The following is a 27,895-nucleotide window of genomic DNA, read 5'->3' as shown; positions in this document are numbered from 1 at the left end:
GGATCTCACATGCTAATGTGGGGAGAAAACAAATTAACAGGCATATATACAGGATATCTAAAGAGTTTTTGGAAGGCAAGCTCAGAGGGGAAGTCACTAGCGTCTCTAAGAACTGGGAAAGGAAGAAGGTGGGAATTCATGTCTTCGTGGTAGGCATCTTTTTTCCCAAAAAAATTGGATAAACTAATTTTTATCAGTTATCACAAGGAAGCCTATTAAATATGATTTGAAATGTAATGTATGCCCCTCATCATTTTTAGTCTGTGGAATCAGGGACAGTCCATGATCAATTAGTCAGCAGTAATGTAATGTAAAGCTTAGAGCCATGACTAAGCTGGGACCATAGAGATGGTGACCTATGTCACTTGCTGTCTTTATCAAGCCATTGAGGTTTGCCTGACTTTAGCTCTGGGGAAGCCTGACTTCTTAGTAGGAGAAATCGGTTCCTCATTTTCCTAAATTACTGTCTCATTAAAACCCCAACTTGGGTTGCCCAGGGACATTTCTACTTCAGATTCTATTCTTGGATTTTATTTACCCAAAAGAAGTTAGTAAAAGAGGTACACAATGTACAACATGAATTAGATATCACAGAGGCACTTATTCCTATACCAAAACAGGGATGAGCATAGAATACTTGTGTGTTATTGACAGGTTTTGGTATCTTCAGTTATTACTACTAGTATGGTCAACTATGGGGCTAATCAAACTTTTTTTTTGGGGGGGAGTAGAAAATAGTTTTTGTAAGGCTCATTATTACCCATGTTACATTTCATCTCCACTGGTGCTATTTAATCAAACAGTTGCTTTGCATATACAAGTATAAATTTAATTCACTTGAAATCATCGAACAGTTATTAAACATCTACTATGGGTAAGGTAGTGTCCTAGGTTCTATAAATTCTTAGATAAAAGCAAAACAGCCTCTGCCTTGCTTGCTTCCTAATGGCAGAATATAACAACCTGTCCATAGAGTGAGGAACATGGTGGGAAACATAATGAATACATTTTTCTTCTCATCATTCCTCAGCTATAGAGGCAGCTAACTGGAACAGTGGATAGAACAATGGACCTGGAGTCATCAAGACCTGAGTTCAAAACTGGCCTTAGGATTTTGTAGCTGTGTGACCCTGGGTAAGTCATTTAACTCTCTGTCTCCCTCAGTTGCCTCATCTGTAAAACGAGCATGATAATATCAACATCTACTTCATGGTGTTGTTGTGAGGATCAAATGTGATAATATTGTAAAGGATGTAGCTCCAGTTTGGCATATAGTAGGCACTTATAAATGATTATTTCCTTCTCTCACCTTCTTCTGGTAGCCTCTCTCCAATGCCAGCACTTCCCTTGGAGTAGCCCACTTCTGCTATTGTTCAGGGACTTTCCCCCAGCCCTTGTTCTATTGTCTGAGAAGGGAAAGATGTCAGCTTCCACCTTTGCTATTGCTCCACGCCTTTTAAGGATTATAAGTTTGATGCTAAAACAGGAAGCAAACAGTAAAGGGAAATGTAGCCAGGGAACCTAATACAAGCCTGTCTAATTGAGTCTAATTTCCAGATAGAGAGTGAAAGTTCTTTCCACTATTATGATGGGTTGGGAAGTGCTATGCTTCTTGAGCTCTCACTAAAAAGAACTCTAGTCACCTGGATGACTTCATCCTAGCAGGCTACAATCTAGAAACCATGTTTTCATGTATCAGGTAGCAGAGAAAATGTTTCTAGGGGCATTGTCAAGCACCCCTAAAGGTAACACCTTATGCATGTGTTATAGGTGGGGTCCGGCCACAACCCACACTGTGTGGATTCATAGCTGTCCCCCAGGCATCTCAACAGTACCCTGTTTTTATTCTTTGCCTTGATTGCTCCAACCTGCTCTCATGCTGGCAGATCTAAGTTCTCAGAGATAGGCCACCACTTCACAGTGACATTCACACTTCCTCAGGGTCCCAGTGATAACCTTGTTAAGAAGAAATGGACATCATCCTCTCATTACTCTTGCTCTTGAGCCCTGATGACTTTAATGTCTACAGAATTAGTCACATAATGCCACTTCTGTATCTAATACATAAGCATTTATTTAACAATAAGGCAATTGAAATAATATTATAGATACTAATAAATTAAAGCAAATTTATAAATAATAAAATACATCAGAATTCCCATATAAACCTGGATTCCACTCTTACCAATGCGCTCAATAGCTATGATGAAGAATGGGCACACACTAATAAAGAAATGGCACATAATATGTGAGGGAGGAAGACTGATGTGCTTAGGGTAAATCACAACTCTGGACTGCAGGCTTAAATGGTATTGATTCTTTCAGGAACATCTGTACCATACAAAACTACTTCTCTGCTCACTGTTAAATTTTTGTTTCTTTCTACTCGAGAATGTTTCTCTCTTCAAACATTACTATTACACATTCTATCAATTATCAATTATCCTTAAAAACCCTTTAGAAAGCATTAGCTCTTAATGTTAGTAGTAGTTTTTCTTTCACCTAGCCAATAGCAAAGCTCCTCAGACTGGCTATCCCTGGGCCATACAGCCTGACCCGCCAAGGGAACAAGTGAACAAGAACTTATTAAGTGCCTACTATGTGCCATGAACTGTATGTAAAGAGTTTTATAAATATTATCTCATTTAAGACTCCCAACAATCCCATAAGATAGCTGATATTATGGTCCCCATTTTATGTGTGAGGAAAATAAGGCAGAAGTTGAGAAACTTACACAGTAAGTGTCTGAGGATGGATCCAAGCTCATGTCTTCCTGATTCTAGGACCAGGGCCCTGTTCACCGCACTGCCTTGCTGCCTCTCAGTTATCGACTCACCAGAATGCTGTGATATCCAATGAGAATGCAACTCTGATCAACACATCTATGTCTCACCAAAATCCCAAAGCGATTGCAAAACTCCTTTTGCTTTCCCACCTCAAACCACAGGTGGCAGCAGAGAGCAACAAACACTTTAAGAAACTTCATCTCTGTCCGCCTCTAGATGGCGATGAAGGTCAAATGTGAGTATCAAAATAGATAACAGCTGTCACTGGAGCTCTTGGCCAATGAAGTCAATGCTCTTTTGTACCAATCTCTCAAATAAAGCCTTCTATTAGCTGACTGATTCTAACTACTACAGCTCTGGGTTTTCACTGCCACCCCCTCTCATGTCTTCAATTTTTCTCCTTAAATTCTTCTTTCTAAACTGCTGCTCCTGCATTCAATGACTCAAGAGTTCTTGACTCTCCTTTTGTTTCATTTATTTTATTTTAAAAAGTTCCATCTCAAACTTCCCCTGTCAAATTGATAGACCTCTGACCCAGCATCCAACATACTGGCAGGATCTTTGTGAGGCTGAACATTTTCCCAGATGATAATTTATTTATTTATTTTTTATTGTTTGTCTTTCCTAGTGAGGAAAGTATGTGCTTATTTCCTTTGGCTACTTACAGAGGAGAATCTGGGTTCTTAACTTTGAATACAAGTATTAATTTTTTATGTATTTGTGGCAGGAAGCTGTGTGGCCATTTATTCTGAGAAGGGTCAGGCAGAATGATGAAACCACTATAGTTGAAGGGAAGGTATGCTACTTCTACCCAGAGGAAAGAACATTGAGGAAAGAATTAAATACTGATCTTAAGGTCATTATGTATGGCATGTAATAGTCACTTAAGTACTTGTTAATTGATTGATTGAAGATATACTTCTTTGTACCTTTTATAGGTCAAAAGGCTTTATTTAGTGCCTGGCCCATCTTCAGGTGCTGAAGCTCTCTGTTCCCTCAGGTTTTGAGACCAGCAGAGCAGACAGCCATGAAATCATAGCCTTGATAAGATTTCAGATTCCCACCCCACAGTTCCAGCCTGGGATCAGAACTAATCCCAAAATCCCAGACCACTAACTCTGAGAATTGGGTAAATGAGGTTCACCTCTAACAAAGTCCCTCAGTGCCCCACTGTTTGCATCTTGATGCAGACTCCTCAGGGACAGGCAATGAGACTTCAGGGAGAGAGACTCTAGAGTCCTGCACCAGAGGAAATGAATCTACTTCCCAGTCTCAAACCTTAAAACTTTGTCTTCTCCACAGGGTGGTGGAGGGCTATGAGGGACTTCATGTGACTTCTTTCTCAACCCTAGCTAATTAGAAGGTCCACAGAATGGGTCAGGTTGCTGGTGGATTCTGATGTTCCTTCTTCATTAATGCCACATTCTCGAATTGTATTTTCAGTGATAGCCTAAGAGAAAAATATATTCTGTAATCTCCATCCTTTCCAGGCAGCTTCTTTCTTTCCTGCAACCTGGATGAGCAACATTCCTGCTCAAAGTGGTAAGTGAAGTTGAGGAAGGGAAATTGTCAGGCAATTAAGTCAAAGGAACAGTTGTAGAAAGATCATAACATTATAATGGATAAAATCTGGCTTTGAGTCCTTGCTTTGTCATTTTCCAGGGGCAAGTTCCTTTACCTTCTGGATTCTCAGTTTCTTCATATGTAGGATGAAGCTAATATTTAATTATCTACCTCATTGAGCTATTGTGATGGTTAATTTTTTAAAAAAATATCAATTCCATTCATTTCAATAAATACTTATTATACATCTGCTGGCATAGGGAATCTATAAGAACTGTGCCTTGATTAGTAAAGACATAGAAAAAAAGGCCCTTAATGTCAAGAAGAACTTCTGGGAGGGATACAAGAAATGCTGAGGAGAGAGTGAACACAAACAATGGAGTAGATCATAGGTAGCTTCACAAAGGAGGTGACACTTGAATTAATCTTTGAAGGCAGTTGGATTGGGGAAGTTATTTCAAATGAGGGAGCAGTGTGGACATAGTCATAAAGGCAGAAGCCTATGGGGCTTTTTCAGAAAATACCTCCTAGCTCTCTGACTAGACCCCAAAGCATATAAGGAACAAGGAAGCATCCATTCTAAGATGGTATTTACTACCAAAGCATATTTAGACTATTTGGAATCAGTGAAAATGAAGTTTAAATCCTACACTCAAGGAAAGGCCATGGAGCTGGAAAAGGTTTATAAGGACTCTGAGAGGCAGAGATGAAGGGAAGGTACAGCCCACATGTATGGAGCAGCTTTTGCAGATGCCTGAAGGTAGAAGAGAACATGGAATTCAGATAATAGTTTGTATTCCGGTTTGGCCAGCACGTCAAGTTCATGAAGGGAGGTGTATGAAATAAACTTAGAAAGGTAAATGACGCCGGAGTATAGAAGGCCTTACATAAGGGAAAGGAATTTATAATTCATCCTACAAGAAATGGGGAGCTACTGAAAATTTTTGAACAGATGACTGTTAAGCATTATGTAAATATCAGCAACTATGATGATGGCAGTATTGAATTTGATGATGATGTTTTAGCACTGGCAGCCAAAATATTAATAAATCAATGCGATTAAATCCTATACGCTCAATTACAAAGACCATTCAAAAGTTCTGAAGGAACATAAAGGGTAAAATGATAGAAATGCCTCCAAATATTTTATTTCTTATTATAAATATCCATACTGTAGAGTTCAGGCAAATGGCCAATGTGACTTCTGTCTATAAGAAAGGAGACCCTTTCTGTCCATGCCTGGCAAACTGTGGAATCCTTAAAAGGTAGAATCATTGAATTAAAAGCAATGGCAGTTAATTGGGGTAAATGCAACATGCTCAAAAAGGGCTTCTTGAAAGAGATAACATGAATAATAGCTGGGGTTTATATTATACTTTATATATTATATCTCGTTAAATTTTCACGATAGTCCTACGAGGTGGGTACTACAATTATTATCATGACTATTGTCGTTGTTATCTCTAATTTTACTGGTGAAGAAACATAGATGTTAAGGGATTTCATTAACTCTTTAAGTAGCAGAGGCAGAATTAAAAACTTGGGTCTTCCTAACTCCAAGCCTAGAACTGTGTCCATTATGCTAAGCTGCCTCTATGTTTTCACAATATCAATATGTACATATTGTCTGGAGAAGAAACATTCTTCATAATAGATTTTTACTGATATCTTTTATTTTTACATTGACCAGATTTACCTGTTTCTGCCTCTCTCCCATTATTTCAGAGTAAACCATCATAACAAACATTTTTTTTAAAAGAGAGGAAGGAAAAAACAATTAGCAAAACTAACACAGGAAAAATTTGATTTTTGTGTATGATACCCACACCTGTGGACACCCATCTTTTCAAAAGGATGGGGGAGAGGAGGGAATGCTTCTAAAAACTCTACTTTAGGGTCAAGCTTGATCTTTATAGTTTTGCAACATTCAGTTGTGAATGCATTCTGATTATTCATCTTTTCATTTACACTATTGTAGTCTCTATATATGTATTATATATATATATATATATATATTATCAATCACATTTATTACTCTTTAAACCTCACAATAACCCTGTTATGTATTATTGCCCTCATTTGCTTATGAGAAAACTGAGGCTGAGATGGGGTAAGTGACTTGTTCAGGGTCTTCCAGCTAGTAAGTATCTGAAGCAGGAATTAAACTCAGGTCTTCCTGACTCTAACTCCAGCTCTCTATCTACTACAGCAGACACCTAGTAGTACTCATTACTCAGTCACCCAACTGCCTCAGGTCTTTGCTATCACACACACAAAAACATTGCTGTAAATATTTTTGTGAATATGAAGCCTTTATTTTTTGTCAATGGCCTCCTTGGGATTGGATTTCTAGGCCAAAGAGATTTTTATTCACTTTATTTATGTAATTCTGAGTTGTTTTCCAAGATCTTTGGACTAATTTATAGTTCTACCAACAATTTTTGGATATGCCTCTCTTTCAAACATTGGCAATTCTCATTGCTATCTTTGCTAATTTGGTTCATAAGTGGTAAAATTTCAGAGCTATTTCAATTTTCATTTCTATTGCAGTCATTTGAAGCATTCTGTCATATTGCTAATAATTTGTAATTGTTTTTTGGACAACTATTATATCTTTTGACCACTTATTTACTGGGGAATACTTTTCCTCATGCAGTATACTTCTGTTAGTTGTCTATATACCTTGTATGTGAAACTCTTACAAGAGATGTTTGATACAAACAAGACTTTTCCAGTCCACTTCTTCCCTTTTTATTCTACATGTGAAATAACATTGTAAGTAATATTTAGTCACTGAAGACAGTGAAAAAGAGTGTCAGATTCTTTTCTGAGAAGAGGTTTTCATAGGGAGAGAAAGGAAGAGTATGGACAAGAGGATTACTTGACATTGGGATTTATTAGGAGTTGCTGTATCTGAGAATAGGGAAAGGGAAGACTGACAATGAGAATCTAAGAATATTTAGAAATATCTTTCTTATTTCAGTTTTTCTTTGGGTTTACCATAGATGGATTGCATGAACCATAAGTTTAGCCTAAGGCAGCATTCCTTTTTTCTTTTTAGTTTAATATTTTATTTTCCCCTAATTAGATGTAAAAACAATTTAGAACATTTAGAAATTTTTAAGTTCCAAATTATCTCCCTTCCTACCTCCACTTCCCCTCTCACTGAGAAGATAATCAATTTAATATAGGTTATACATGTGCAGTCATGCAAAATATGTATCCAAGTTAGTAATATTTTAAAAGAAAACAGACAAAAAACCCAACAAAAATAAAGTAAATAAAATATGCTTTGATCTGCATTCAGATTCCATCAGTTCTTTCTCTGGAGACGAGTAGTATTTTTCATCATAAGTCCTTCAGAATTGTCTTGGGTCACTATATTGCTGAGAATAGCTAAGGCGTTCACAGTTGATCGTTGTATAATATTGCTATTACTGTGTACAATGTTCTTCTGGTTCTACTCACTTCACTTTGAATCAGTTCATATAAATCTTTCCATGTTTTATCTGAGAGCATCCTGTTCATCATTTCTTGTAGATCAATAGTATTCCATCACAATTATATCAACAAACTTGTTCGCATTCCCAATTGATGGACATCCTCTCAGTTCCAATTCTTTGCCACCACAAAAGTGCTGGTTATAGATATTTTTGTATTCATAGACCCTTTTCCTTTTTTTCTCTTTGGATATAAACCAACAGTGGTATTGCTTGATCAAAGGTATGCATGATTTGTAGGCATTTGGGCATAGTTCAAGTTGCTGTCGAGTGGTTGAATCAGTTCATGACTTCACCAACATTGCATTAGTGTCTCAATTTTCCCACGTCTTCTCCAACATCCCTCATTGCCATTTTCATTTTCTGTCATATTAGCCAGTCTGATACATGTGGGGTCACAGCTCGACTGTTTTGATTTGCATTTCTCCAATCAATAGTGATTTAGAGCCATTTTCATGTCTACTATAGATAGCTTTGACTACTTCATCTAAAATCTGCCTGTTCATATCCTTTGACCATTTATCAATTGAAGAATGGCTCTTATTTCTATAAAATTAATTCAGTTCTCTATATTTTTGAGAAATAAGGATTTTAACAATAGAAATTTGCTATAAAATTTTTTCCACATTTATTTTTACTATGTATTTTCCTCTATCATATTACTCCTCTGTTCATCCTACTCTCTTTCCTTTCATCCTGTCCATTCTCGAAAGTGTTTTTTTTCTGGCTTTTACCTCCCCCAATCTGTCCTTGATTCTATTAGTACCCCCATTCCATTCCCCTCCTACTTTCCTACCTGGTAAGATAGATTTCTATACCCAACTAAGTGTGTATGTTATTCCCTTTTTCAGTCAATTCTGATGAGAGTAAGGTTCATGCCCCCCTCACCTTCCCCATCTTTTCCTCCACTGTAAAAATTCTTTCGTGCTTCTTTTACGTCAGATAATTTATCCCATTCTACCTCTCCCTTTCCCCTTCTCCCAGGGCAATCCTCTTTCTCGTCCTTTAATTTCTTTCAGATAATCATCCCATCATATTCAATTCATACCCATGCCTTCTGTCTATGTATACTCCTTCTAACTGCCCTAATAATGAGAAAGATGTTAGGAGCTACAAATATCATCTTTCCATGTAGGAATGTAAACAGTTCAAATTTAATAAGTCCCTTATGATTTCTCTTCTCTGATTACCTTTTTATGCTTCTCTTGAATCTTGTATTGGAAAGTCAAATTTTCTATTCAGCACTGTTCTTTTCATCAGAAAGGCTTGAAAGTTCTCTATCTCATTGAATATCCATTTTCCCCCTGAAGGATTATATTCAGTTTTACTGGTTGATTCTTGGTTGTAAACCTAGCTCTTTTGCCCTCTGGAATATCATATTTCCAAGCATGGTAGCATTTCTGAAGTTCTTAAAGTAAAATAAGGATTCAAATGTCAATAAATAGCAACTTGAATTTCTTCATACAGGAGGTACATAATATAAGAATTATTTTTCCAACATACCAGGAGATTAAAGTTCACATTCACACATCTAGTAAATATAAAAGCCAGACTCAAACCCTGGCCTTCTAACTCAAAATATAATGTACTTTTTATTTTTCTATTTTTACTATGCTGCATACCCTATGTGACTTAATTAGATTTCACCACACTTCTTTTAATATTATTACTAGAAAAGCAATCAGAACCATGGCCAAAGTTAATTATTGGTTCAGTCATCACCACTTGCTGAAGAATTCATTGGAGCCAAGATGTCTGGGCTTCTTTGGCAACATATAAAGCTATTAACCAAGGATTTAAGGACAAGGAAGGATTGATAACAAGTCACTTTTTAAAAAACAAGCTGACTTATTGGGGTTATCAGGCTATTTGCTTCTAGGAATTAGCATGGGCATTTGTGAATTATCTATGTTTCTGAAGGAGGAAGTTCCCTGGTCTTTATGTCTCTTCTCTAGAGTGTTAATTGGTAGAAAAACAGCAACAAAAAAATTGTCTCTCTGAATTCTATTCCTTGCTTAAGTGAATGGCATCTTGTGACAGCAAGTGCCATTTACTCTGTGGGGCAAAGAGTCAGTGTTCTGATGAGGCAGGAGCCTGTGATTTCTCAGACTGGTACATATCCTGAGATTTTTTTTTCTACCACTCTGAAGACATATTTTGAGAGTCAAAACATGCCTCATTAGATGTCAATCTCCCTTTTTTCTCAGTGATTTATATGAAAATCATTTCTTTCTCTTGGGGAGTGGAGATGACTTAGGACTAAAAATAGTGACTAGATGGACAGATGGAGGAAATGATTACAAAGCTCTTTCCAGAGAAATTTGGAAATGAAGTGATAGTGATTTTGAATGAACAAACAAACAAACAAACAAACAAACAAACAAACAAATAAATGGACAAACATTGACCACAACACAAATCCCTCAAAAAGGGTAATCTCATCCCAAAGCAGATACAGGTAAAACTTTTAAATAGCTCTGTTGATGAACCAGTCTCAATACACACACTTTCCCAGGCTTGATTTAAATTGACCCAGGTCTGAAAATAAAAGTGGAAAATCTAGTCAATTTACATCTCTAAGTTAGAGGGGACAATTCCAGGGTCCAAAATATTCATTGGGATAGAGGGACTCAAAATATGGTGCAAAACAAAATGCCTGATTGTTGTGGGATGGAATGAGCCTATCCCTCTTCTCATTAGGGAAGACACATTGCTTTCACCTGGGGGAGGGGAGGAAAAGAATAAACTCACTCTTCTCCTTTTTCTTTCCCCTTGGCCTAGGTTCTATTTAAGGAAAGGTTTAAGGACAATTAATCAGAGTTCAGGACATGTGCTCCCTTCACCTGTTTCCTGAGTCTAGGAGAAAAGAACATTAAGGAATTCAGAGAAGGTTGCACACCATGCAGAGAATTATTAAGCGATGTATACTCTAACTGCTCTCTGGATCCCACTCCCTTTGAAGTCTACACAGGGGACAATCTGTGTGAGCAAAGGAACATTCAGAGAAATGCCTCACTTACAGAAGTGGACAACCTTTCTTTACCATCTGTACTCTCGCTAGAGTCATTACTGGGAATATTTTTACCAGGGGACAAGCACTAAAAACCAGGCACTTAGGGAAAATAGCCTGAAAAGTAGCCTTGATTAGGTAGGAGGAAAACCCTATCCAGTAAAGAGGCAGAGATCCTGGGACATGAGGGGGAGCTAGGTAGTGGAGTAGATAGATGGCTGGACTCAAACTCTTGAAGATCAGAATTCAAATTATGTCTCAGTGCTTACTAGCTACATGACCTTGGGCAGCCAATTTGCTTTCCTGAGTAAATTTCTGTCTCTGTCTCCCAAACTTCTTCTTCTTTTTTTTTGCATCAACAATTTTTCCCTGTTCAGCTTCTCAAACTTTATCCAGTCCTGCAGCCCAGAGGAACTCAATAGGAGAATCAGGTATCACAGAGAGAAGGAGAAATACCCCCAAGATAACCACTCCCTAAATTCAGATCATAAGGGTAAGGAACACTTTTAGGCACCTTAATTCAAAACAGATCTTTCCAAAGGAATTTATAATGAAATGATAAATAGAGGAACACCATAAAGAGATGTTAGTTACCCTAGATTTGGATCTAGATGATCTGGGCTGGAATCCTGGCTTGCCATTTATTAATTGTGTGACTTTAATCAAGTCATTTAACTTCTTGGGGCCTCAGTTTCTTTACTTTAAAGATGTAGTACAATGCTATCCTGGTAGAACAACTCACTGTTCCAGGAGACCAGTACTCTAGGCCAAGGCTAGACCTCACACTCTTCCTGCCCCCACCTATAGTTGCAAACAGAGCTTAAGTCCTACATGTATTGACCTTTGCCCAAAGAGACAATCAAGATGTTCCTCCAGATACTGTCATACCAGTTAAGGCTTTCCTCCAGGTAGAACTTGTTTATGTCTCTCCTCTTAAATTCTTCACTTCATATTCCCCAGCTTCTGGCTCTGCTCCCCCATTCTTGCTGAGAAGAATACAATAGTTTCTCACCTATCCTTTGGATTTCTTTCCCAAGAAAAAATTTGTCTTCCTTGAGCAAAAAACTTAATGACTAGCCTGATTTGCAGCTCTAATTCTCATACCCTCTTCAGTATAACATGCATTTATTAAAACTTTGTTACTAGAATTATCTTATTTTAAGCCTATGAGAAATATAATAGCCCCTAATGTACATGTAATTCTTTTGTGGTTTTAGGTAGTTTATTTTATATGAAAAATTATGAGTTCTATCACAATTTTTATGAGTCTGTAGTTAAGTCAATTTCTAACATTTAGGCAGACATTGAGCTATCTGTCTTGGTTTACATTTATATCTATCTCTAATAATCCCTAGGCCCCTTTGTGTTTGAGGCAAGCATTTCTGCAAAAGAACAACAATTATATTATAGTGTCTGTGGATGGAAAGGCAACATGAAGGAAAGGTGGGTAAAGAGAAATAATTTTCTCTGGCTTTCCCTCAGTTCTTCACTTGGTTGGTGTGCTAATGACATCAGCCAATGTCTTCTGTTCTAGGATGCTTGTAAGACCATTGGTCCTTTTCAATTTGTTCCTTTTCTAATATAGATCAATTCTACCTTTTCTTTCTCTATTAATTTGTTGCCCCTGGGTTGCTAGTTAATTTTGATTTAGTTTAGTATGACCTCACTTTTCTCTTTTCAATTTCTGACCCTTAGAGTCTTATATGGTTCTGAGATAACTCTTTCATTGTATACTTGTGACCAACTCTTTCACATGATGGCTTTAATTGATTCATAAGGTGTACAGACTATGTATGCATTCAGTTCTGGTAGATGATTCAATTAAGAAGTGTTTTTCAAAAAAAATTAACAAAATTAATTTCAAGAGGGGTGGGATCATCAACAGAGACTTACTATTGCCCATCAATTCCCTGGCATTTTCTACTGCATGATTAGATGATAACCCTATGTGATCTTTTCCTCTCCTTGTCTCTTTCAGATTGACAAGATTTTCCTCAATGCCAAGACCAAATTCCACAGCTATAAGTGAGTTCACCTTTGAGGGATTCTCCAGCTTCAAGTGGCAGCACCAGCTCATTCTCTTTGTGGTCTTTCTAGGTCTGTACTTTATGACACTGACTGGCAATGGCATCATTGTGACCATCATCCACCTTGACCATCATCTCCACATACCTATGTATTTCTTCCTGAGTGCATTGTCCATCTCTGAGACATGCTATACATTAGCCATCATTCCTCGTATGCTGTCTGGCTTCTAAGACCACACCAACCTATTGCCATCCCAGAATGTGCTACACAGCTATTCTTTTATCTTATGTTTGGCATCAATAATTGTTTCTTGCTCACAGCTATGGGTTATGATCGTTATGTGGCTATCTGCAATCCTTTACGGTATTCAGTCATCATGGGGAAGAGTGCTTGTGCTCAGCTGGCATGTGGATCATGGGTAATTGGCCTTGGAATGGCCATTACTCAAGTAACATCTGTGTTTTGCCTCCCCTTCTGTGATGCCAGTGTCATCTCCCACTTTTTCTGTGATGTCCGGCCTCTCCTAAAGCTTGCCTGTGTTGACACCACTGTCAACGAGATCATTAATTTTGTTGTCAGTGTGTGTGTCCTTGTATTGCCCATGGGCTTAGTCTTTATCTCCTATGTCCTAATTATCTCTACTATCCTCAAGATTGCCTCAGCTGAAGGCAGGAAGAAGGCTTTTGCCACATGTGCCTCCCACCTTACTGTAGTCATCATCCATTATGGCTGTGCTTCCATCATTTACCTCAAACCAAGTCCCACAGCTCTCTTGAGCAAGACAGACTTATTTCAGTGACCTATACTGTCATTACCCCCTTGCTGAACCCTGTTGTATACAGTCTAAGAAACAAGGAAGTCAAGGATGCTCTGCGAAGAGCTCTGGGCAAGAAACCCCTTTCCACTTAAGTGACCTGAGCCAGAAAAGGTGATTTAGTCGCAGTCCCATCCTCCCAACATCCAACAAACAAGAATATTTCATCTTATTCTCTACTCATAGGTTGCAAAGTAGATAGCTGTAACCAGTTGAGATGGGGATACCCAGTTAATGCTCTTTTCCAGGACAGAACATTATGCCCCTAGTGAGTGAGGAACTGCTGGGTATGTGATCTCTCAAGTCAGGGACAATGATTTGCCACATCGCTTGCTACAAACTCAGATCTGGAGGAGGCATGAAGATGATAGAAGAGGCTTCCAAAGTGTTAGTGAAGACAGATTGCTTGGGATGATATTTCAACCCTGTTGGAAAAATATGAGAATTAAAGGGAGAGGCTAAACAAAGAAAAGTTCTAGAATTCAATTACCATAAAAAAAGGGGTCACATGGGAAGTAAAGGGAGAGATTTCTATAGCGAAACAAGACTGAAACAATTAAGAACCAAATAAATTCTGGTGGCACAGTTCCTAAGCTAGATGAAACTGTACTCTATGACTATAGTAGCTACTTATAATTTGACAACTAGTATACAATTGGAACATGAAGTTTCCTCAAATTATATCTATATAAAATGTATACACATATGTAGTCATATGCATACATATACATGAAAACCTATATATGTGTACATATCTATATTCACAGATATCTATATCTAGATAAATGTACCACTATACACATACATATACAATTATAATACTATGCTCCACACATTGTAGTAACTTGGGCATACAAAGACAAGCAAGTGAGACAGTTGCTACCCTCTCAAGTAGCTTACATGCTAATAGGGGAAGAAAACGTATGAATGAAAAGTGAATAAGGGAGAGGTGCTTGTGGCAAAGTCACATGGAGGCCTGGTTCTGAACAATATGTGATGAAAACTTACCTATCAAAGCCTATCACTTCTAGCAGACAGTCCAAGATCGTGCTGTTGAGGAGATGGTTCTATTGGTCAATGAATTCAAAGCAGTTGAGCATGATATTGCATATGATGCTTTATGAGTGAAGACTGCTGAAGTAATTTTGTGAGCTGGACTATTTTTCCAATGTTACAGCTTAAAAAAATGAATTTCTCCCCATGTCTCTAAACAGTTAACTGGTGAGAGTAGAAATGAGGATTAGTAACTATAGAGAGGCTCTCGTTTAGGCTTTCTCCTTCATTATATCAGAGACATTCTTCATCAAACTGATTAGACAAATTCTCATGATGCCAGGCAAAGTGTTCATGTTTCTTGAACTTCCAGACATTCCCACTCCCATACTTTCTAAAAAGAACAAAAGTTCAGGTCCTCCATGAGTGCCTGAGGGACAAAAAATCCATTGCACTCTGGAGACCCTTCTCCTCTTTAAATGATAATATATCTGAAATGCTCTAGTGATGTGCACAGCAGAGTAGGAAATTCAAATCAAATAAGGCATTATTTGGCTCTCAGTATGTCAACCAATAAGCATTTACTAAGTAGTTACTACATATCGAACTCTGAGCTAAAGGCTAGAGATACAAAAAAAGCAAAAACAGTCCTTATACACAAGGTGCCCACATCCTAATGTGGGAAGATAACATGTAAATAACTAAGTATGTAGAGGATATATACAGAGCAGAAGGAAGATAATCTCAGAGGAGAAAGCAAATTATATGGACAGAAAACTGCATCCTGTAAAAAGTGAGGTTTTACCTCCTCATGTTACGCAGTTTTCAAATAAATTGGATAAGCCATTTGATATCATAGTTACTGGAAAGTCCATTAGGTATGATTAGAAATGGAATTTATGCCCCTCATTTATTGCCCTCAATCCATGGAATCAGGGGCAGGCCATGGTCAGTCAATCAGCTCTAATATCAACATGGTTAGGCTGAGGCTGCAGGGTTGGTAATCCATACTATTACTTATGTTTACCAAGCCAATGAGGTTTGCTTGGATTTAGCTCTGAAGAAGCCTTACTTCTTAGTAAAGGTAATAGGCTTCTCATTCTCCTAAATTATCGGCTTATTAAAACTTTCCACCTAGTCTAGTTCAGGGACAATTCTACTTCTGTCTGTAGCCTTGGCTATCCTACAAAGAGGTTAATAAAAGAGGTGCCAAATGTATAAACCGGATCAGGTACCGAAAAGGTCAGTTATTTCCACATAGAAAACAATGGTGAGAATGAAAGACTGCCTGTGTACATGGACAGAAAAATTTAAACAGGTTTCAGTATCTTAAGCTGTTACTATTATAGTCAATTACAAAACTATTCAAGTCTAATTGGGATAAGAAATAATTTTGAAAGACTGCTGAATAGCCATTTAACCTCCATTGGCACTCTACAATCTATCAACAAAGCTTGATTTTTCCAGTGATTTCTCTCAGATGCCAACTTGTCCCTTGGTGCCAGTTTGCTACTGCTGCTGCTTAGGCAGTCTCTCTGTGCTGATGCTCAGGTGCCTGAGAAGTGAAAGATGCTAATTTCTATCTTTGCAATCTTTCCACACCTTTTGATGCTCACAAAGTGAATGCTTAAAGCAAGGAAAGAAACAAGAGAGGCCAAAGACCTCATTTCAAGTTTGGCTAGTTGAATCCAATTTCTGCATAAAGAGTGGCACCATATTGCTGGGGTAGAAAAGGACTGCCTTTCTCTTTCTTTAGATGAAATGACCTCTAGTCACATGGTTGACTGTATTCAATTGGGCCAGAAACTAGAAGCCACTACTTCTTTTACCACGTAGGGTTGCCTGTATTATTAACTCAGCAACCAATTAGGGGACTTTCAGCCATGAATTATGAGCATGACCAGAAGGTGACCCTCCACAGCATTTTCTTTATGGAGAAGACTAGATTAATAATAACCCCTTATATTTTATAAGTATTTAAGAATTCTTCAATTCCTTGAATATATATGAGCATATTTGGCCTTAAAAATAACCATGTTACAGTTAGGACAAGTATCATAAAACCATTGAAGTTCAGAGGGTAAAATGATTTGACCTTGTAGTTACATAGAAATAAAGATATTTCTTCCACACATATAGTGTTACATCCAAACACTGGGTCTGTTGGCTTCTTCCTCAGTGTTCTCAATTCTTGTGCAGAGAAAGGAAGGGTAAGAACTATATCAATTAGATGCTACATTTGTCAGGGCTATCTCCCCAACACTTTCCAAGTGCTGACATTATTTCATGAGAGAGCACCAGAACTCAAACCTATTTAAAGTGTCAGGGCTCAAAAGACCCCAGAGTGTGCCAGACTTTAACAGCCCTAGTAGTCATTCATTCTAAACTTCCATATATCCTTGTAGAGGCCACTTATTTTAGAGACTCCTCAAGCCCTGGATGTACCTTACCTCAATTTCTTTACATTGAGAGAATTGTGTGAACCAATCTAATTCAATCTTGTAAAACTGACTCCATTTTGAAACTTAAGTTTCATTTTCCACCTGCTTCCTAATTGAGTGATGTCCTTTTTCATATCTTGGAAAGTCCACCTGCTCACTCAATCCCTTGCTAACTCCTGAAACTTGCTCATTCTCCTCCCAACTCAAAAAGTCCTTAAATGTTCTTCCAAACAGAAATCAGATTACCTAGTTTTGTATCATGGTTTATATCCTATAATTTGCTTTTAATGCATAAAAATCTGTCTCCTCCTGTATTCAAGGTTCAGTGTCAAGCTGAAGAGGCCTCATCCTGATTTGTTATGCAATTGGCCTGCATTGCTTAATAAGTTAATATGCTTGGAAGCTCAAACCTTTGTTTCTTCAGTTATTTCAGATTTTACTCATCATAAATTGTTTGGCAAAGCCAGCTAGGTCAAGTCAGAACTCTGAACCCTAGGATGAGTGCCTTTCAGAAAAACTTCTTTGCTCCATGGGACTTCTTCATTGAGGACTTCTTTTGGAGGTAGGACTCTCCTCTTGATTTCAATTCTTCCAAGATAAGGTAAGCCCCAACATTGTTGAGGGCAATAAACCTCCACATCATTGGGGCAGGTGTTTTCCTGGGAAGGCTTTTTCAGAGAATAGATAAATTTCCCCTTAAGTTGGGGAAGAATATACTATGTGTCACAAAGAGCAATATTGGTGATTGGCATGATCAGTAGTCACAAATAACAATAGTTGGTGAGCGACTGACAAACTAGTAGTGGGAACTATTAAATTATGTGAGATTTGGTTTAAAACTGCAAGAGTTTCAGCTAATAGAATATTTTGGCCTCAGTTTGGCACTTCTGATTGTTAATGAAATTAAGATTGCTCTATAATTTGTAAAACACCAAATGGGACCCGAATTTGGCCTGAAAAATGGACTTTAAGTTACTGCAAGTTTTATAAAATTGTGTACATTAAGTTTTTCTATCTTACTGTATTGTCTGAGTTTTTATGTCTTTGTAAAATGCTCAGAAAAAAAAATTTTGTTTTATATTATTGTGTTTAATGCTGTTTGTTGATTCTTCTACCTTGGAAGATTTCTAATAGGAAAATGCAGCCAGTCAGGAAAAAAAAAACTGCTATAAAAAGCTACAGTCAATGAGTTTAGTATGCTGGGAAAGATTAATAAAGTTTCATAGTTGAAGCAGTTCCCTCAGTTTTCTGTAATCAGATGCTGAACTCCCTATCCCAGTAAGTAGGATTAACTTTCACTTTAGGCTTTCAGTGGACATTAGGTTAAAAAGGAAAAAAAACCCTGCAAGATACTTTTTCTCTGTCATTTCACCTTAGATAGGTTAGGGTTACAGAATAAAGTCAGATAATCAAAGAAAGAAAACCTTTTTCCTGGTTTGTAGAAATTTGTGGCATTGTAAATTAATTATAGACTGAATTTGTAACTCCTAAAAATATTGTAGTAGATTTTGGAGTTCTGGAGGCTTGGAAATTAAGGAGATTGGAAATTAATCATTAAAAAGTTTGGAGATTAATCAGTTTAAAATTGAGAGAACTCCTGGGACTTTGGATAATTCAAGGAATTTACTCCTTTCTCCTTAGCATAAGCTTAGTAAATGTGAAATATCTTAGTGAGTTTTGGGGTACTACTCTGTAGAATTTGTTTTAAGGATAAATAATAAGTGTTTGAGACTGAAAGTTACAGGGACTTATCACTCTCTGGTGATTGATAGAGCTACTGTTTTTGCGCAAGGACTGAAAGTTTTATTGAGGAAAGAAACCACTTTTTTTCTGGTGCTTATGAACTGTTTCTTGCTAACCCTTTCTTAACTAAGAAAATGGAAAACCTTGTTTAAATCAGAGGGCAGCTTAAAATATATACAATTTAATTCAGTAATGGAAGGAGTGATTTATGTCAAAGAAGGAATCCATTAGGAAGCACCACCTACTCTACCTCCATCATTTCTAGAACCCAAACCCTCTTCTGGATAATGGGGATAGGATATTCACAATGACAGGAAGGAGGGAGCTGACTGGGAACTAGAAATGTCTTTTGGGAAGTTTAAGTAGAATTTTAAAAGTCATATAATAGAATTAATCATTTAGGTAAATTAAAAATAAAATCACCAAAGAAAACTAGAAAAAAAAACCCACATGGATTTGTAAGCTCTTAGGAAACCAAAAGAGTAACAGTGTTACAATTGATCAAAGCAGCATAAAATTTTGTGCTAAATTGCAAAAGAGAAATTCTATGATAAAAGATTAGTTATTTAGATAGTTTGGTATATGCCTAGGAAATATGGTACTCTGCCCCGAAACATGATTCTAGGGGCATATGCCTCAGGGAAAGAGAGAGTGGGACTAGGTTATGAACATTAAATGAATTAATTTAGCTTTTGGGAAATAAAGAAAAAGTCATAGGGAGCTGGAAGTGCTACTGAGAATGTTCAAAAATGAGCTAATGGTTTAAAATGGACTCTGAAATTTTGAATCATTGCCAACTAATGGCCCTTTGGTGTTTTTTTTCTTTTTCTTTCTTTCTTTCTTTTTTTTTTTTTTGAGATTTTACCATTAGTGCTTAAAACTCCAGATTTCGTTTGGACAAAATTTTGTTCAGAAACTAAATTGAACAATTATGGTGAATCAGAACTTAACTGCATTTGCTATGTGGCATTAAGAAATGTATTAACTCTGTAACTTTGAGCAAGTAACTTTACCTCTTTTTGCCTGTTTTCATTTGTAAAGGGGATAGGATTAGTATCCACTTCCCAGGGTTGTTGTGAAGACTAAATGTTGTAATAATTGTGAAGTACTTGACATAGTTCCTGGCATATGGTAAACACTACATAAATGTTGACTATTGTTATTATTTTTTGAATTGAATTAAATTGCTCCATACTGAATTGTTACCAAGTTTTGCATTGTGATTTACATTATAAAATGTCAAAAGTGATAAAATGAATGATTTTCTCTCTAAACAATTTGTAAATGCATTCAGCTGAATTGATGTCATCTGACCTGTAATAAGTCTTGTTTAGTGTTTTAAATATATTACATTATGTATGTTATTATTGTGTTTCTAGAAGTTTTCTTATAATGCTGCCAAACAAATAACTTCTCTTTTAATCTGGATGCTGTTAGATGACAAATTGAGCTGTTAAAAGACTGTGATTAAGTAAGTATTTGAAAATTATTAAATATTTAATGTGATATATTTTGTTTAAGATTAATAGAATAATAACAGCAAGAACAATAATGATAATAATAATTTACTCTTTGGAGGGAAAAGTTGCACAGATCCTTTAAGATATCCTTATCTGTGAGATCTCTTGAGATCTTGTATTCAGGCTGGATCATAACATCTTGTCAGTGCTGCTGACCATATGTAGTAAAAATTTTAAATTACTGAAGTTTGAGAACCTAGAACTAAGAAAATAGGATCCCCTTTCCCACTCCTTGCCAAAAGGGGGCATTTACAAGTCGGCTATAATAAAGAATGAGCTTTCATCTGAAAATTTTTGACTATTACTTGTAAAAATTATGAAAATGCATAAAGTAGTTTGAAGATGTAACTTCAATACATTATTGTGAGTCAATTATCTATTCACTGTATGTATAATTTGAAGAACTACAGAATGTGGTTATTTTAAATTTGTAAGTAAAGGACAGATGAAATGTAACTGTTAAGGAAACATGAGAAATCTATTAATATTCAAGCTGTAATGAAATTTTGCTATTTGTGGGAAAAATTTCTTGGGATTGTAACAATATTAATTTGAGTTTTGAGTATAGAGATGGCTGTCTAAACTGTCATGAAGCCAACAATCCACCCTTCAAGGAGAAAATAACATGTACTTCAATCTGAGAACTGCTACAGGTAGATGTCTGTCCCTGGGAAAGGTTGAGGGGATGAGGGGATCTTGGTGTGGCCTAAGACAGGAGCCTCTTGACTCAGTTTCCCCATGATACAATTTCCTTCAGTCTAGGAAATTTTCTTACCTGTTTAATTCTGAACTCAGCTCGGGTACTCTGAATAATGTGGAGCTTTGTTATATGATTATCTGTTAAATATGACTCATTCCTGGAATCAAACAGAGCTAAGGGAGTGTTTCCCCTGTCATGCTATATATCCCATCAGTCTTTTCCCTTGAGGTAACAATCTTGACATTGCTATTATTATGTCCTTCCTTTTTTCTTTCATAGCAAATTTCTATAAATACACATGAATTGTAGAAGTTTCCTTATTGAAATAGTACCTATTAATTAATAGATTAATACTGAAACATTTTAGTTATTTGTGGTCAAATAAAGAGATGATATACTCCTTCACAGAGAATTAGACAAAGTAGTAAGGCAAAGATATAATGTAAAAGTTTTCTAATTAAATGGAATATTAAACATTGAGATTGCAACAGGATTAGACTATTTTTCCTAAGAATTAGAATATATACATATTTATGATTGGCTTTCAAATATATCTAGTAAGAAATTCAGGCTTTGAGTATGTTAAGTTGTCAAAATTGGGTTAAGGATTTTATATATATTATATATATATATATAATTTCCTTAATAATTGTAAAGAAAGTGAAATAATTTTCCTATTTTGAAGCATGTTTAAGAGACAGAATGATTCCTCTTACAAGTCAGAATATTATGAATTTTTTAAAAGATTCTTCCTTTAGTCTGTTATCCATATCAGGTACAGGGTCTATCTAGGTCAAGATACAAACAGCAAAGGGTATATAAAAACTGAAATTCTTTGAAATTTCAGATTTAGAAAACCAAATTTAAGAGATTGCCCTAAATTATATTGTCTTGTTACCAGTAGATTTTAGTAGAACTAATTAGGAATTTCTGCAAGTGACTTGGAGCCAGAGAAACAGAGCCCCCTTCAGAACAGTCCTGAAAATGAGGCCTATTCTAGAATATCCAAGAGAAGATATTTCCAGGGACCAGATAACTACATGTGATATCCCGGACTCCAGACAAAATGTGCTGATTAAATCAACATTGGGAGTAAATTACTAGGATACAGGAGACTTGATGTAATTTAGTATTGATGATTATCATTGTATTGCTTTGGCCTTTTGTTTCACGGAGTTTGTTTACTTAGTTTTCTTGGTTACCTTGGTAAATCTCCCCTCTCAAAATTAGTCCATTCTGAACTCTCTAAGTAGTTTTATCTGAAGCCTGCTTTAATTTACCTATAGAGTCTATTTAACAAGGTTTGGATATCATCATTATTGTTCTTAGGGTTTGTATTAGCTGTTGTACTAAATTATGCAGGAGAATGCTTCCCAGTGGAATTTTCTTGGTATGTAATGTTGATAAAGGCATGAGCACATAAAAAGCCTTATAAATTTGGCTTCTAGATAAGTGATCCATGGGGGAATGGGCTGGCCCCCACCCCAAGGGCCAAAGTGGAAAATTGAGAGGATTTTGAGAATTGTGTGAACTGACTGCATCTTATAAAACTAACTCAATTTTGAAACTTAAAGTTTCATTTTCCTGTGAATTCCACCTGTTTGCTAATCATGGGAATTGAGTGACATTCTATTTCCCATATGGAAAAGCCCACTTGCTCACTCTGCCCCCTCTCCCAGCTCCCCAAACTTGTTTATCATTCTTCCAACTCAGAAGGTCCCTAATCTTTCCTCTAACTAGAAATCAGATTACCTAATCTTGAATCCTTGTTTATATACTATTTGCTTTTAATGAATAAAAGTCGGTCTTCCCCTGCATTCGGGGTCCAATGCCAAGCTGAGGAGGCCTGATCCTGATTTGGTATGCAATTGGTATGCACTGTTTAATAAATCAATATGCTCCTTTGTTTCCTCAGTTATTTCAGATTTCACCTGTCAAAACACACTCAAACTGTTTCCCACTCTTTCTTCTTCTTCTTCTTCTTCTTCTCCTTCTTCTTCTTCTTCTTCTTCTTCTTCTTCTTCTTCTTCTTCTTCTTCTCCTTCCCCTATCTCCCTCTTATCATTCTGCTCTTTCCCTTTTCCCCTCTGTTCTCCTCATTTCTCTCACTTCCTCTCTTCATTTCTCCCTTTCTTCTTATTTCTGTAATACCCTTCTCTCTCCTACTATACTCACCTCTTCCTCTTCCATACCTTTTCTCTTCTCTTCCCAGCAAGTAGAGAGCTATAGCTCTTTTAGTATATAAAACCTAAATTCATGACAGTTGCATCAAGTAAGAAATATAGCAAAAACCAACCTTTACTCTCAGGCCAATATTAAGTATACGTGCGCGCGCGCGCACACACACACACACATGTATGTATATATACATACATATATATATGATCTGGAATCACAACTCTCTTTTTAACTCCTGGGAAATCTCTGATTGCCATTCGATATCCCTTCAGTTCCTTTTGGGGAGATAAAAACTATCTTGGAGTTATGTGACTCTCCACTAAATTTTAACCTCAATTCTCTTAACTTTCAAATAAACCTGAAGCAACGAACAAAAGACCTAGGTGAAGCTAAGTGATTATTCACTACCACCAGAGATTCTTTGTTCTAATTCCTGCCTTTTTGTGTCTGTCTGTCAGTATCTAAATCATTGGTCTTTGTTTAATTTTGTTACTAGTGAAAAAAAAAACCCTTCCAGGTCAACTCTCACATATTGCTTCTTCCTAGCCTCAGGGGATAACTATCAGTTTTGGGTAGAAGGTGAACCCCTTTAACCTTCTAATTCCCCTAGTATCCTCCCCCTACCAAACAGGGTTTAGATACAAGTCCACTGGGAAGGATAGTTATGGAGATCATTATCATAACCTTGCACCTTCCATTAGTCAAATCCACAATTTTCTATTAAACTTCTATCTGGATAAAAGCTTTCTTGTACTCCTCATTCATTTTATGTCATTACCACTTATTGCATGGCAAGCTCTACTTGCCCTCCCAATTCTATTCTTGCTTCCAATTTTCCTATATTTATTAGCCTTCTATCATCTATATCCTCTTCTTGCTTCTTTCTAAAAAAAGTTTTTTTTTTCAATTAACAAATGTAGCATTACACTCTGGTCCAACTCTCTCAAGGCTAGGTCTATTACATCTCTCACCTCAGGGTGCTAGCGTATCAGGAAAAGTTGGAATTTTTCTCTTCTCTAGTGCCATAAACTTAAGCCCCTACTGGCTGTTCCCCCACTCTTATTAGGGACCAAGACTAGTACCCTAGTTTTAATTAAACCATTTAACATCAATTGGCTTTTACAAGAAGATATTTGCTTCTCAAATATATCAATAATAAACATGAATATCTTCCACAATACATTCAGAACATAGCCTCCCTTCTACCACTTCAGTCTCTGAGGAAATAGGTTCACAAATTAACTATTTCTACATAGGATTGATCTAACTAAGTTCATATCCAGATATGGCACATCTTTCAGATAAATCCTTCTACTAAGGTAAAGTTCCAAAGGTCACTCCTGAGGATCACTCCATGTTCCTTAGGTCATTGATTCTAGACTGACTCTGGACCTAGACTCTGGAATTCCAGAGAACTTCATGATGACCTTTTAAACTCACTATGCCATGAAATTCTACTTCTTTTAGGTAGAAAAGAAAAGAATGAATGAAAAAGGCCAGGGATTGAGACTTATTTCTTACTTCTTGGGGCACATATTGCCTTTCATCTTCATTGTCTCTCACTAAACACTAAGTAATAAAGAGGCATTGGACCTGGACCTGAATGAAAGCAAGACCCAGCCAAAGCTGGCAGAAGATATTGAAGATGCCAGTAATTCTGGCTACACAGCCAAATGAAAAAGCCCACCTCAATCATGTAATTAGTCAATGGCAATCAGTTATGCAATCTCTATGCATACTCTATAATCTGTCCAAGGCACTTGTCTTATAATTCTCTTAGAAGCCATTTCTCTGTGAAAATGGAGAGGTTCTATCAGCTAAGCAAACCAATAGAGTCCATGCATGTGTCAGACCCCCATTATAAATAAACAAATGAAACAAAGCTATTTTCTCCTCCACCCTCCTGACCATATCATCTCCTGTCTTCCTCGTTCAATAAACTCAAGTGGCTGCCTATTACTCCCTATTATCCATATTCAGGATCAAATATAAAATCCTGTATTTGGATTTTAAGTCTCTCTACAACTTGGCTCCTTCTTACCTTTTGAGTCTTTTTTATACCTTGCTCCCCTCCATATACTCTGTGATCCAGTGACATTGGCCACCTTGCTGTTCCTCACACATGACACTTCATGTCCCAAAAGTAGGCATTTTCACTGCTCTTTATTTCCATCTCCTGGTTTAATTGGCTTCCTTCAAGCCTCAATTAAAGTCACACCTTCTGCAAGGTTTTCCTTCAGTCTTCCTTAATCTCAGTTCTTTCCTCTGGGATCATCTCTAATTTAGCACATGCGCGCGCGCGCGCACGCGCACACACACACACACATGCACACATGCGTATTTGTGTGTGTGTGTATATGTATGGACTTTTATGGAAATAATTGTATTGAATCTAATATTAATTTATATCCAATACAATACTATCTGAGGGAGAGAGGGAGGGAGGGAGAGAGAGGAAAAGAGAGAGAGAGAGAGAGAGAGAGAGAGAGAGAGAGAGAGAGAGAGAGAGAGAGAGAGATACAAAGTTTCTTGTGTCCCTAAATAACTTTTGGTAATGTTTCTAGGATTTTGAACAAGAAAAAAAGATCTTAATGTGTTAAAGTAGCAATCTAGAATAATCATGACTCCCTTTGTGGAATACTTCAAGGACTAAGAGGATTTCCTTCCTGTGACCAGTATTTTAACATTGAATGCAAAAAAATTAAAATGACCTTTGGTGGACCATGGTACCAATCCCTTCATGTGGGTTTGAGGCAATGATCTAATTTAGACAGGAGTTAAATTTGGCTATCATCCTTACTCCATTTCAAAGGATATCCATAGCTTTTCTTTCTAAAGAAAAGTCTGAAAAGGGTTTAGGTGAGAGAGATAGCATTTCTTAATATTTCTAGAAAACATAAAATCAGGCTTACTATATTTCCACAAGGCTTCATAGTGGTATGGCTAGGTCAAAGAATAGACATGGTTTAGTAATTTTGAGGGTACAGTTCCAATTTGCTTTCTAGAAATGGATGAACCAATTCTTTGCTCCACTAACAATGTATTAAAGTACCTATTTTTCCACAGTCCCTTCAGCATTTTTTTCATTTTTTAGTCAACTTTGCCAATTTAATGTGTGTGAAGTGAAATCTCAGAGGTACTTAACTTTGCATTTCTCCAATTAATAATGATTTGGAGTATTTGTCCCATGTGGTTACTTAAAAGCCTCAGCTTCTTCCCTTAACAACTTTCTGCTCATATCCTTTGAACATTTATCAATTGGAGAATGGCTTTTAACATGATAAATTTTTTTTTTGACTAGGTAATGACTAGGTAATTTTTTTACTTGCTCAGGATCACACAGCTAGTAAGTGTTTTGTGTCTGAGGCTGGATTTGAACTCAGGTCCTCCTGAATCCGGGCCAGTGCTCTATCCACTGCACCACCTAACTGCCTGTAACCTGATAAATTTCAATCATTTTGTTACACATCTTGGAAATGAAATGTTATCAGATCTTTCTCTCTCTCTCTCTCCTCTCTGTTACTTGCATTGGTTTTATGTTTGCCAAAACTTTTAAATTTTATGTAACTAAAATTGTCTGTTTTTTTCTGTCATCTTCTTTATCTCTTGTTTGATCACGAGCTACTCCCCCATCCATAGATTTGAAAGGCAATTTCTTCTCTGCTCCTCTCATTTGCTTATGATGTCATCCTTCATGTCCAAATCATATATTCATTTATAGTTGGTCTTGATGCACGATGTGAGATGTTCTACATTTACTTTTTGCCAGACTATTTTCCAGTCTTCACAACTTTTTGTTGAATCGTGAGTGATTACCCCAGTAGATAGGTTTAATTGCTTCTGGATATTAATATCTAATCTGTTGCATTGATGAACCTCTTTATGTCTTAACTCTTGCCATTTTTTAAAAAATGATTGCTGTTTTACAATGTAGTTTGATATGTGGTGCTGCTAGCCTCTCCCTACTCCCAACTTTCCATTTTTTTCATTATTTCTCTTGATATTCTTGACCTTTCTTTCTCTAGATGAATTTCATTATTACATTTTCTATCTCTAAAAATATATATCTTTAATAATTTGGTGTTGCATTGAATAAGTAAATTAATGTAGATAGTCTTTCCATTTTCATTATACTGATTCAATCCATCTATGAAAAAAATATATTTCTCCTATTATTTAGATCTGTCTTATCATAAAGTGTTTTGTGGTTGTATTCATGTGGTTATTATGTATGTCTTGGTGAATAGGTGTCCAAATACTTTTAATGTTCTATAGCGTTTAAAATCGAACCCCTCTTTTGCTGGATTTTGTTGGTAATATACAGACATTCTTATGGTTTATGTGGATTTATTTTGTATTGAGTAACTGCTGTTAAGAGTTTTGGTTGGTTTTATCTGACTTTGTAAAGTTTTATAAGTAAACTATAATATCTGCAAAAAGATAATTTCGTCCCTTCTTTGCTTATGCTTATTCCTTTGACTTCTTGGTCTTGACTGATTGCTGTGGCTAGTATTTCTAATACTATTTCAAATAATAGTGGTGATGATCCTTGCTTTGCTTATTTTGTTGGAAAGAACTCTAATTTGTCATTACCTATAATTCTTATTCTTGTTTCTAGA

At 36.6% G+C, this 27,895-nt stretch overlaps 1 pseudogene; it reads left to right on the top strand.

Annotated features, from left to right (window-relative positions):
• The first annotated feature begins 12,856 nt into the window (after positions 1-12,856).
• On the top strand, positions 12,857-13,796 carry LOC110201878 (olfactory receptor 10J4-like; annotated as a pseudogene).
• The last annotated feature ends 14,099 nt before the right edge of the window (positions 13,797-27,895 follow it).

Source organism: Phascolarctos cinereus, unplaced genomic scaffold (assembly GCF_003287225.1).
Source record: "Phascolarctos cinereus isolate Bilbo 61053 unplaced genomic scaffold, phaCin_HiC Scaffold_5;HRSCAF=322, whole genome shotgun sequence".
NCBI classification, from domain to species: Eukaryota; Metazoa; Chordata; class Mammalia; order Diprotodontia; family Phascolarctidae; genus Phascolarctos; species Phascolarctos cinereus.
This window is presented reverse-complemented; position numbering and strand designations above follow the sequence as displayed.